A 14,534-nucleotide genomic window follows, 5' to 3' on the forward strand; every position below is an offset into this window, starting at 1 on the left:
CAATTTGAATCAGCACAACATACTTATGACTTAAAGATAGGAAACAGCTTTAGGTCCGTGAAGTCATTCACTTAATGAGCGTACAATCCGTACCTCCTAACCCTCATTTCACTCAACAACTTAAACCCTCAATTACACTAAATTATTAACAATCCTCACAAATTTAGTACAATTCTATTACCCAAGAACATATTAAAACAAAACTCGTGCGTGTCTTGAAGATTGAATATGACCATAGTATACTACACATTTCAAACATTTGAGAATCGGGTTATTCTAAGAATTGAACCCTTCAACCCATTAACTAAAATAATATACAAACAATAGTAAAGTTCCCGGACATTAGTATAGTTTTGGTTAAATACTTCAACTATATATATTACGAGTTTGTATATTAAATCAAGGCGCTAAAACCATACAAACACAGGCAAAAAAGAAGACAAGCCAAACAAAACAAAGCTAAACGGACCAAACCAAAAAGGAAACAAAGAAAAGAAAATAACCGACAAAACCTAGGCCCAAAACGAAGCTAAACAAAACAAACACAAGCTAGATACCCACACCAATCGAAAGATGAGAACAATACAAATGCACGAAACAAACAAACACCAAGGCCCAATAACATGACCACCACAGCCGCAACAAAACACAACCAAAATCCGCAGACGAGTTTAGGTTAATGAGATAAATTCACATCGAATCTTTTATAAATGGAGATTTGAGAAATAATTTCCTAATTATGTCCAATCAAGATATGTTGTACGTAATTCACTCTATCTTGATATCTGCAATCTTCTTAGTCTGCATGGCTTGAGTTTGCACTAGATCTTCACTCAATCTGGAAATCACATGCTCAATCGCTTAGTCTACGTTTCACAAATTATGGACTCAGCTAGCACACTCACATAGACTCACATATGTGCTTAGAGACTCAAACACTTAGCGCAAAAGCTTTTTAATAATAAGGGTATATAAAATAAAGTATTGGTGTAAGTAAATATTGAATACTCCAGTTTTTTAGATTCAAGATTTGCTTGATTTGAATATTGTTTTTCCCAACAAAAAATAGAAACATATATTATTAGCATTCTTTCATTGACTTTATATAGTTAAAAAAATTAAAAATAATAATATATATCTATAACCAAGAGGCATGTTCACGTATTCATTTCAAAAACAAGCCATAAAAAAAGGTCATCAATGGCAGCATGAACCCACCACAAAGCCAAGTTCCACGAATTATAACATAATCATGAATTAGGCTAATGAATCAACATACCCATAATCATGTCGTTTGTTGAACTGTAACAAGCTGGCATAAGTCCGGTCCCACACTCCAATGTAAAGCGTTTCGTCATCGGGACTAAGAGAAACACCGGAAATTTCTCCAAAGAAATCAATTTCTTGCCTTTTTTCATAGTTTAAGTTGGTGTTATAAACATGAACAAAATCTGCAGGTTCTGCTACCAACAAAAACTGCCCGTCTGATGAGAAACGAACAGATCGAATCGCACCCAAGTTGCCTTTGAGAATCGAAACGGGGTTTGATAGGTTTCTTAGATCCCATACCCTGCAAGTCTTGTCTTGATTGCCTGTAGCAAAGATTCTCCCGTCAGGGTGCCATGCAGTCGCAAATGAGTAGTCCAGGTGACCTTCCACTGTGGCAACTGTCTGTTAATCGTTACAATGTGACAATTAAGGCATTAATTATTTAAAATAAAAAAGTTAACATATATATATATATATATATATATATATATATATATATATATATATATATATATATATATATATTAGAATGAGAGCTAATGAATGGTGAGAACCAAAGGCTAACTAACGAAAAAATTAACGGACAAACGGAAAATGACCTTAAAAAAAATTATTGAGATTTAGGGGTTAGGGTTATTACTATTTAGAGTTTAAGGATTAAGGTGTAGATCCTAAACCCTAAAATCTAAATAGGGGTTTAAAAAATAAGTTTCGTTAATCCGTTTTGTGTTAATCGTTCGTTTGTCCGTTAGTTAAGTCTTTGGTTCACATGGTTCTCACCAATCATGAGTTCCCATGAAGATCCTCACCATGTATACTGTGTGTGTGTGTGATATGAGTTATCATATTAACAAGTTCTTGCCTTTCCATTTGTAGAGTCCACGAGCAATCCATCAACATGATCTCCGACTACAGTTATGAGTTTGTGATCTGGGCTCAACGATATATGCTGCACCATCAATAAGTTACTAACTTGTTACTACGGTAGCAATTTGAGTGGGTTAGGTACTGGGTCCGGATTTAAAGTGGGTTATTAAATTAGAGCGGAATAGGTTCGGTTTATATATGCCGAAACTTGAAATATATTCGAGATAGTGAACGTGAATCCTTTGGTGCCTTAATCATGGTTTAGACAACATGTACGGTATTTCTTATACACACAATAACATAATACAAGTAATTAACCGCTGTAGTTCATATAATAACAGTGCAGAATTTGTAGCAAACCTATTATTAGTTGCACTTTTCAGTAGCAGAATATTAAACACCAATACACCAAACATCTCTTTTTAAAATTAAATAAAAAAAAAACGCGGTGACTATCTGAAAAGAAACTTACATTGACTGACCAAGGAAATCGAAAGTGATTCACGAGCTGAAATCCCTCCATATCATATTCTCTCACACCACAATCGTTGTTTGACGCCATAAAACGCATTCCACCACTAAAATATGACAAAATTAAACAACTTGTCCATTCAATAAAAACAATACATTCATAATTACCTTATGGAATTGAATATTTCGATAGAATTTGTTGTCATTTTCTTCATTTGTTGTCTTTGTACAAAAGCTTACTCCTCCTTTGTCCAATCTCTGCATCGTTAATTACACATTAAATATTGTATTAGAGATACGAGTCAACTTTGAATGATCAAGATCCTTCCTTAATGGCGTATATGATAAAAATGTCAACTTTGCATGCATAAGGTATAAGATTTCATGCATAAGGTACTAGTTGGTCGGGGACTAGTCGGTCGAGACCTTGTAGGGACCGAAAGATCAAGTATGAGACTAGTACGCAACTAATTGGACATTGACTAGTCGGACGTTGACCAACTTTGACTTTGAGTGTAGTCGGGACTAGTTGCCAAGTCTAGAGACTTTTACAACCATGTATATAATATTGTTTCATATTGTTTTTGCAGAGACATACTAAAGTTGTTTAAAAGACAAATCATGAGAACAATGAAGAATATGTATACGTATAACCCTAATGATCAAAGTGAGGTTTAACAGATTTATACAAACCTAATAATGTATACACAAGAATTCTCTATAACAAGGTTGTAAAAAATAGCTACCGAGGAACTAGTCCGTCGACACATTGTAAAAACTAATCGACCAAGTCGGCGACTAGTCTGCCTTTGACCAACTTTGACTTGGTCAAATGACTTATCGATTTTGACCGAATAAATCCAACTTTGACCGACTAAATTGACTTTTAACAACTTTGACAAAATAAATCGAGCAAGTCGAAGACTAGTCGGCCTAGTACGGGGACTTTTACAAACATGCCCTTAATAAAACGTAGCTAATCATCCAAACTCTCACTTGGATGTTGGGGAGATCCATAGATCTGGATAGAGTCCCCGGAATAGTACGCGCGCTAGCGCGCAGAACCATGAAACTTTAATTTATAATCCTTATTGCAGATTCCTATTAATATAAATAATATAAAAATATAAATAGAAAATAAAATTAAAAAGACACAATTGACTGAATTCACAAGTCCTGTATGATATATTAATGGTACCTTACAAGCAAGCTCTCCTTGAAAGCCTCCCGCCACCATAAAATCGTTACTTACTGCAAATGCACTAATTTGAGTTTTCGTAAACCCTTCTGACACACTTCCAGCATGTTTCTGTGGCCAAAATACGGTTAAAACTACAGCATTTAATTTTAATCTCAAATTAAAACCTAAAATAAAATTAGAAAAAATTAATTACCTCCGTAGGTGTTACATGCTCAGAAAAGTTAACAATTTCCGTCACGTTTTGGGATAATGATGACCAGTGCATGATTGAGTAGTTAGACAACACGTACACATCATGCTTAGAAGTGGCCCATACCAGGTTCCTTAGCTACATTATGCATTACAAACACATTAGTTTTCAATTATTTTTTTTTTTTTTTTTCGAACGGCTTTCAATTATTTTTCTAGTGCCTTTGATTAGGGTTTTGATATTTACACCAAAAGTTGTGCATTGTTTATGGAAAAAAAGTTACGCGGATAGTCCATGTGATTTGTAACAAATTACTAGTATGGTCCCTGTGATTTTTCGATTTAAATGGTCTCAGTCGTTTTAACTAGTAAAACTGCATATCCGTTTTAGTAAAGGCCGTTAAAAATCCAGATATTTTCTAGCGTGTGACATCTATACTTATAAATGAGCCGAACACGAGCCGAGCTCCGGCATCTATAATACTCCCTCCGTCCTATTTAACAGTCCCAAAAACCACAGTTTAAAAAATCTCATCATTACATTTAACTTTTTAATTACGTTACACCTTACTATTTACCTATATTTTTCTTATATATGCATACATTAAGGGTATAAAGGAACTTTATCTATTAATGGAACGGTACTTGTATTATTAATTTGGGACAACCAAAAGATGAATAGTGGATGACTAATATGGGACAGAGGGAGTAACAAACGAGCCAAACTCGATGTTAATATATAAGTCATGAACCGAGCCGACCTCGAGCTATGTAAATTTTAAACGAGCCAAGCTCAAGCTCGACTCAGATCGTTTACACACATACAAATTTTTGAATACAGACTAAAAAAATCATATAAACCTGAAAATGAGAGATCGTGGGCTTCACGGATCTTGTATTATAAAAAAATTCATAGTAGTTACCACCCTTTGACTTCTGTTGACATATCTGCACACACCAAAAAAGCTATCATTATAACAAAAAATGGAAAAAGAACAATGGGCCTTTACCTTATCAGCAGCTTCACCCGATGAGGAAATATTCTCATGGTTTTTGTACTTTTCAAGCCTTGTATGTCTGTAACTTTCCCTTTCTATACCTAACCGGTCCCACGGAATGCCCTGAATATCTTTGCCTTCTTGTGCTTCATCATAGGACGTATCCGTCAACTTTTTAAACGATTATATATTAGAATTTGGAAGATAAAATATCATGTATATCAGTACACTACATTTCTACAACTACTGTGATGGTAAGTAAATTGGAATATTTGAAACCAAATAAGTATCTAATCTAAATCAAGATCAAGATAAAAAAATATGAAATTAAAGTAACCATATCATATTTGTCATCATTTTGATTTCCACCACCAAAAGCATTTGAAAAATCTATACCTGGCAATTGAGACCCAAACACTCAAATTCGGGTCAAATGGGTCAAGCTTTCGGGTCAATTGGGTCTTGAGAAAAATTAGGCCTAACAATGTAAATCAAAACTTAAAATAAGATTTAAATGAATTTCTCTCCAACCTATTGAGTCCTAAACAAAAAATGAAGGAACGGGTCTAACGGGTATCAATACTCAAAGATCAATAAATAGAAATAGGTCAAACGGGTTTTGTGAATGGGTCAAATGGGTCGAGAATAAAAAGTTTCATCCGTCAAAAAATTATGAAAGCATTCATGGTTACATAATTTATTATGTTTATTAATATATCTTATGTATATATAATAAATAATAATAACAGAAATAATGTAATAAATGTAAAAAAAGCGATGTAACCCATTTGACCCATTTGACCCAATTGACCTGTGACCCGTTTTGACCCGTTACCTAAACCGACCCAACCTGACCCATTTTGACCCGTTTAAAAAATTGACCCGTTTGACCTATGACCCATTTCAACCCAAAACTATTTTGACCTATTACCCAAACCGACCCAACTTGACCCGTTTGCCAGGCATAGAAAAATCCGACATGCCACCGTCTTCGGCGAAGTTATCAATTTGATCAACTTCATCTTCTTTTGCAAGTAGTAAAAGAAAACAATAAAAAAAAAAAAAAATCAGAATTGTAACACAAATCAGGCAAATTACTACGAATTAAGATATCATCTTTTCATTTAGGCATAAAGACAAACAGGTAGTGTGCACAAAAAACTTAACACTTGCAACACTTTCAAGCATAACGAATTAAGATCCCTAATAATTTTATTACTATATCAGAAGAAAAGAAAAGTACTTGGACGATTATTATTGCTTAACCAAACAACCCTACACACTGAACAAAAGAAAAAGAAAGGAAAAAAAAAAAAACTTAATTCTTAGATTAATAGCACAAACCAGAATACCTTAATAAAAATAATATATGATCACAGATAGAATCAAACCAATAGAATACTTACAGTCAAAGGTATGTGTGTGTGTTTTTTTTTTTTTTTCTGCAGTTCTTCTAACAATGAAATGGAGGAAATGATCTTTTGGAAAGGGATTGGCTTCTATTCAGGGTGTGATTGGTTGAGGTATTAGGAGATGGTTAATGGGAATATTAATGATTGATGATGCTTGGTTGTGTAAGATGATATTATCATTATCTACTTTTTCTTTTTCTTTTTTCGGGCAAAAATATTATATATATATATATATATATATATATATATATATATATATATATATATATATATATATATATATATATATATATATATATATATATATATATATATATATATTGGTAGGATCAAGAGGGAAGTAACCATTCGGAGGGAAGCGGGGGGAAGCAAATTTTTTTTATTTTTTTTTTGAAAAAACTTTGTTCACGAACATTATAGATGAGATGAAAATATGAACATTTAGTATAGACACTTTGTGATAAATGTTTTTATTTTGGCGGGAAAACGCTCGAAGAATTAATATATAACAATTATCGCGTTTTTCGAGAGTATTTTGAGGTTTTAGCTATTGGAGTTTAGATATTAGGGTTTATAGGGTTTAGATATTAGGGTTTAGAAATTTAGGGTTTAGGGTTTAGATTTAGGGTTTAGATTTAGGATTTAGATTGAGTTTTTAACACGAACGGTTTAGAGTTTAGGGTTTAGGGTTTAGTGTTTTGGGTTTATGGAATATAGGGGCAGGATCAATGGGGAAGTAACCAATCGGGGGGAAGCGGGGGGGAGCAAAATTTTTTTTTTGTTTTTTTTAATTTTTTTCCCGGCATCAAGATCACACGAAATTATGAACATTTAGAAGAGACACTTCGTGATGAATGTTATTATTTAGGCGGGAAAACGATCGACAAAAATAACATTCAAGATAATATTGTTCGTGAAGAATATGAACGTTTTTTTCCATGTTTTGTGAAGTAAAATTTAGCCCGGTTTAGGGTTTAGGGTTTAGGGTTTGGTGTTTTGGGTTTATTCCATAAACCCTAAACCCTAAACTCTAAACCGTTCGTGTTAAAAACTAAATCTAAATCCTAAATCTAAACCCTAAATCTAAACCCTAAACCCTAAATTTCTAAACCCTAATATCTAAACCCTATAAATCCTAATATCTAAACCCCAATAGCTAAAACCTCAAAATACGCTCGAAAAACACGATAATTGTTATATATTACTTCTTCGAGCGTTTTTCCGCCAAAATAAAAACATTTATCACAAAGTGTCTCTACTAAATGTTCATATTTTCATATAATCTATAATGTTCGTGAACAAAGTTTTTTCAAAAAACGAAAAAAAAAAAATTTTGCTTCCCCTGCTTCCCCCGAATGGTTACTTCCCTCTTGATCCTACCACTATATATATATATATATATATATATATATATATATATATATATATATATATATATATATATATATATATATATATATATATATAGGTCGTAACGATCTGGTGGAACATTGAAACAACTTCAACCCGTTTAATTAAAAACCGACTAATTTTTTTTTATACAGGAGCGGCACTTTCAATAATAGGAGCGGCACTGTTATAACACATGAGCGGCGCTTTTGCTTCCAAAAGCGGCGCTTCTACCGACTGACCAAAAAGGCTACAACCTGCAGACAAAGAGCGATGCTTTTAATAATAGGAGCGACGCTTTTGGTCCTGAACAGGTGCAGGTTCAAGTTTTACTAAGTGTTCAACCAACTCATTAAAACCCAAACACACGTTTACAAATCCATGACTCAAACACAAGTTTAATATGACCCAAATTACATACGTTCCTACATTTAAGTCTTACAAATACATGAACAAACAATTAGTTGCAATAAGAGACCCGTTACAATCAAGATGACAATTTCGACCCAATTGCACTAAATTCAGGATTAAGACTCGACATCCCAACCCGATATCATGAGCATGATCCCGGGGATTTTACCAACCCCCAATCCATCCAAAGCCAATGATACTCCATCATAAGCCAACTTCTAGCAACCTAGCCAAGCTACTAGAATCCTCCAATACATCAAACGGTACCTGTACAAAAAGGTAAACAACGAGGGAGTAAGCAAAAGCTTAGTGAGTGCAATACTTATATGCATACATACATAACCTGCTTCCTTGCACAAACCAACACACTTCCGCATGCAAGCTAGTAAAGCAACCGCATACTAACACAAATCCGCATACAAGCTAGCATCACTAACGCAAATAAACACAACTGAGTACAAGCTAGCATGTTTACTGCATAAACAAGAATATAACACGCTACACTACCAATATACAACATACAACGCAAAAATGGTTAACCATTCCCAAATGTGCTAATCATCACATGAATAGCACCAACAACCCGTGTACACGGCCAACAAAGGCGCCTCCCGAATGGCACCGCCATGTACACTCGAACGTGGTCAACGAAAAGTGTGGTCTCAATTGGTAACACTTCCCGCATCCTCACAAGTGGCCAACAAAGAGTATGCTTCAAGCAATCGCACTCACCACTTTCCCCAAACGCAATGTGGCCAACAAAGAGCGAGTCATACATTAGAGACATCACTCACCACAATGCACCAAGTGGCCAACAAAGAGTGAACCCTCGCAACCGAATGTCACTCGCCACGTATCAAGTGGCCAACAAAGAGTGAATCCTTTTTGCACGGTGTCACTCGCCACTTCACCTGCAAGCAAACAACTTATATACATGCACATACAAATACTCCACTCACCTTGGGACGCAAGCACACGCCATGTATATAATACCATCGCAACCGCATCCGAGCAAGAAATCACCTATATACATATAGGAACAAAAACATATAAACACTTACTCTCTAAAAGAGAATCTAATACCAACACCCTTAACCAAGGGTTTCCACCTTGCTCACTAACACTCGCCCATTTAACATCTAAATGGACATCACTAAATTACCACTACGGGTGGTAATTTCAACCCTCACACAACAAGTACCATTCAACCGAATTGCACTCGACCCTAGAGACTTGAACCATCACCACTACATGTGGTAATTTGAGCCCAACAACACCCTAAAAGTATAGATACATAAACCATGTTCAAAGTCCCAAACAATAACACTTTGAACCATTTCCACCCAATTTACCCAAACCGGACAGCCCCTTTTTCCGCACACATTCTAACCCATTTAACCTCCAAATCAGTAGGTACAAATATGTTCTTTAGAAAGTACTCTCAAAGACCTTTCCGAAAAGTGTTCACACGCCTCAAACGGATTCACGGTTTGCAAGATATGACCTTTACAAAATCATGTTTCGTGCAGTTTTTATAGTGAGGGGTTTCACCCAAAACGACACCATTTCAAACCAAAATGAAACACAACACCTTTACTTGATCAAAATTAGTTTATACACCATTAATGGACTCGTTTTAACAACAAAAACCATCATCAACAACACAAGTCTTTAGTTGAGGCATTTCATCAAACACTTCATGTGCATGACTCACTTTTAACCATCTAACACCCGTACATGTTCTTAAGAACCTCCAATTCACCCAAAAACACAATCTAACTAGTTAGTAACACCCAAATTATGATGACTAACACACAAAATTCGTCATCCAACTCAAACCCACATTCAAAGATGTTTACACCCTTCAATGGACACCATTAACCCCAAATTTCCAAGTGGAATGGGGTTTACAACAATCAATGACCCAAACCCTAACATAAGAGCAAGATTAAACACTAGAAATTCGAAATAGGGTTTTACCTTAGCATCAACATGATGCTAGACATCAGCAACATCCAAGATGAGCTCCAAATTGAACATGCAACTTCATCTTCTTCACAAAAAGGAGCTTTCTCACTCTAGAACTTTCTCTCACTAATAAGAGGTTGAAGATGAGAGAGTGAAATGAGATGAAAATGAGGAATAAGCTGATCTAAATCTGTTTTTAGCCTAAAATCCTTCCATATGAAAAAAGACCACAATGCCCCTCATTTAAATCTCCAAAAATACAATCAGCACCCAAACAGGCACAAAAGTGGCGCTCCTAGACCAAAAGCGGCGCTTTTGGAGCCTTCCAGCTCACAAATTGAAATTAAAAACGTTCGGGCTTGATTTACGATCGTCTGGGCTTTTGATTCGCCTCAATCCAAGTCCTTACGAGAAAGTTATGACCAAATTGGTGAAAGTGCGCATAACCTCGCAACATACACCAAACTTCTGTACATCTAACACCCGACACCTCGAACACTATATTATCATTAAGAATAATAATATTTCAAGTCGCCTCCACTTCCCGAAACATCTTGATCACCACCGGTATCATTAAATTACTATTTAAAATATAATAAAATAATACCCCAAATTTTCGGGATGTTACAACTCTCCCCCCACTTATAACGGATCACGTCCCCGTGATCCACGTCACATACCAAAAGGTAAGTATCCCAGCATCTACGCATCAATCACTAGAAAATCAGAACCACATCCCACAGTTTCCATTCAATCGCGATCTAATAACTCCACCACGATGGGAACCAAGTTTCGCATTAATCCGAATCAAGAAGGATTCAAGCCGCGATAATACACCGTACCTCAACGACTCACTCTTCCACAACTCGACCGTTCGCACATCCTTTTCGCACTAGATTTTGTCTACCCGACAACATTCGATCTAAACCGTTCCGCGGTAAAACATCACAATTGCAATCATTCTCAAGGCCACTAACCGCCCCTTAAATTTATTCACAGAAAATGACTCGTCCTCAAATCACATGAGGACATCGTCACTTCACAACACTCTCGATAGCTTACCACCCCATAACACGGGGTTTCTCCTCTATCTCCATCAACTTTCAACACCCAAACTGCTTTCTAGCACTAGTATGGATACTATTCGTGTACCAGAATTCGGTCAACAACAAGTTCTCACTCCGTCAACCATCGCACGTCGTCACGACACCCATAACACACTCACCAACACCGGATGAGCTACTCTCCTTGACCGTCCGTTAAGGAAGGCTTTGGCCTTACAACCCACCAAGTTTTTCACTGTAACAACCCGACTTTTTCCGTTACTATCGTTACTTGTCCGTTAAATATTTAACGGTGTTTACTTGGAAATTTATGTGTTTAATAGATTTAAATGCAAACTTGATCCTATTGGATTACTTGAATTAATATGTTATATTAATTTATGAACTTATTTAGGATAGCGAAATAACTAGAAAACGTCACGTTTAAGTTAATCGCCTAGAAAGCTTTTCCGTTTACGGAACTCAGAAAAATGATAAAATAATTACTTTTAATAATTATTAACTTTAATAAAAACATATTTAATTTATTATATGTTTAATGAATTAAACTTGGTGGGATGCGTTTTAACAATCAGTTAACATTCCGGGAACCCGGTACGGTTAACGGCAACTAGAAACGAACCACACTTAGCGTACTAGCAAGCCAAAGCATAATGTAATTTAATTTTAATGATTATATTATATAATTATTATGTTTTAAACATACTTCCAATTTATTAGGATTCATATAGATTAATAACGCGAGAAATTAACGTTTATCGATCCGGTTTGCGTTTTCGGCTAACGACACTTCAAGGCTCTTAACCGGATCCCATAGAAAGTAATCTCGCATCATTTTTGAGTCCATGAACTTCCTTTTGGACCCTCTTGGCCGAAAATTCCCATATATGGGCACCCCTTGATTAAATTTGGCCCACTTGTTAATTACATTCCTTAAATAACTAACCTAGTACACTAATACCTAAAAATAAAACACGGTTCTTCTCCCTCTCCTAAATCACGACTAGGAGTAGCCCTAAAACAAGTCAACATCTTCATCTCCTTCAATATCCATCAATTGCTTGCTCGTTTGCTTAATCGTTTATATAATCGCGATCTACACGCAAAGCTCTATCCATTCGTACCTCTAATTGCTTGATTGGTGGTAAAATCTCTCAAAATCTAATCCTTTTAGATCTTATTTTGTTCAATTATATAGTGTACAAGAGTCTAGTGCTCAATTAAATGCGATCAGAGTTGTCGTTAGTCGTTAAATTGCTCGATTGTTGTCGTTGCTATGAATCACGAATTTGTATCATATGAATCTGATCAAATTGATTTATGTACTGATCTTGTATGATGTTTAGATTAATTGGTCTCAAAAAATTAATAAGTTTGGGCTTTGATTTCGTATGTTTTAGTTATCGTATGCTCAAGTTATAATTAAACTAACTAAGTTGTCGTTAGGGTTTTGAATGATGTACGAATTTTCTGAATTATGTGCTTTGTGAATTAGCTATTGAAATGTGTACCATTGTAATCCTTGTGAAAAATCATTCATTTTGAACTTAAAATTTGCGTCAAAAGCTTTTGTAATGCTCTCGGTGTGTCAAAACGAAGATTCGTGCTTTATAGTGTGCTGAAACTGTTTTCAAAGTTAAACAAAAATTGCTAGAGTGAACTAGAAATTGATTGAGGCTTTAATCTTCTGGAATATGTTATTTTATATGTACCTTGATGTACTTCATTTGTATGCTAACTTCTAAAAACATGATTTGCCATGAGTTATAAGCTTGACCAAATGATATGTCTGTTTGTTGACTAAAACTGAAGGGTCTGTAAAGATTGGCTAAACTGTACAAATTTGCTAAATGAATGTCTTTGATTATTTTATCACTAAAACTTTGAGATGTTTGGAGTAATCTCCAAATGGACGTTCATCAAAATCTATTCTTAATATTTTATGAGAAATGTTTCAAAACTGACGCGCGTGCAGAAACTGATTGGTAAACCGTAACTAAACCTTTTCTGAAACCCGACTTGTAGACATCATATGAGGCCATGGCTGAAATGTCCCGTTCTTATTGATTAAAAACGTTCCATATTAATTGATTTCGTTGCGAGGTTTTGACCTCTATATGAGACGTTTTTCAAAGACTGCATTCATTTTTAAAACAAACCATAACCTTTATTTCATAGATAAAGGTTTTAAAAAGCTTTACGTAGATTATCAAATAATGATAATCTAAAATATCCTGTTTACACACGACCATTACATAATGGTTTACAATACAAATATGTTACAACAAAATAAGTTTCTTGAATGCAGTTTTTACACAATATCATACAAGCATGGACTCCAAATCTCATCCTTATTTAAGTATGCGACAGCGGAAGCTCTTAATAATCACCTGAGAATAAACATGCTTAAAACGTCAACAAAAATGTTGGTGAGTTATAGGTTTAACCTATATATATCAAATCATAATAATAGACCACAAGATTTCATATTTCAATACACATCCCATACATAGAGATAAAAATCATTCATATGGTGAACACCTGGTAACCGACATTAACAAGATGCATATATAAGAATATCCCCATCATTCCGGGACACCCTTCGGATATGATATAAATTTCGAAGTACTAAAGCATCCGGTACTTTGGATGGGGTTTGTTAGGCCCAATAGATCTATCTTTAGGATTCGCGTCAATTAGGGTGTCTGTTCCCTAATTCTTAGATTACCAGACTTAATAAAAAGGGGCATATTCGATTTCGATAATTCAACCATAGAATATAGTTTCACGTACTTGTGTCTATTTTGTAAATCATTTATAAAACCTGCATGTATTCTCATCCCAAAAATATTAGATTTTAAAAGTGGGACTATAACTCACTTTCACAGATTTTTACTTCGTCGGGAAGTAAGACTTGGCCACTGGTTGATTCACGAACCTATAACAATATATACATATATATCAAAGTATGTTCAAAATATATTTACAACACTTTTAATATATTTTGATGTTTTAAGTTTATTAAGTCAGCTGTCCTCGTTAGTAACCTACAACTAGTTGTCCACAGTTAGATGTACAGAAATAAATCGATAAATATTATCTTGAATCAATCCACGACCCAGTGTATACGTATCTCAGTATTGATCACAACTCAAACTATATATATTTTGGAATCAACCTCAACCCTGTATAGCTAACTCCAACATTCACATATAGAGTGTCTATGGTTGTTCCGAAATATATATAGATGTGTCGACATGATAGGTCGAAACATTGTATACGTGTCTATGGTATC

General features: G+C 34.9%; 1 pseudogene; it reads right to left on the reverse strand.

The window, feature by feature from the left end:
* Positions 1-596: 596 nt before the first annotated feature.
* Positions 597-13,281, reverse strand: LOC139875549 (uncharacterized WD repeat-containing protein C2A9.03-like; annotated as a pseudogene).
* Positions 13,282-14,534: the final 1,253 nt, after the last annotated feature.

The sequence above is a fragment of the Rutidosis leptorrhynchoides genome, chromosome 11 (genome assembly GCF_046630445.1).
Source record: "Rutidosis leptorrhynchoides isolate AG116_Rl617_1_P2 chromosome 11, CSIRO_AGI_Rlap_v1, whole genome shotgun sequence".
Classification (NCBI taxonomy): Eukaryota; Viridiplantae; Streptophyta; class Magnoliopsida; order Asterales; family Asteraceae; genus Rutidosis; species Rutidosis leptorrhynchoides.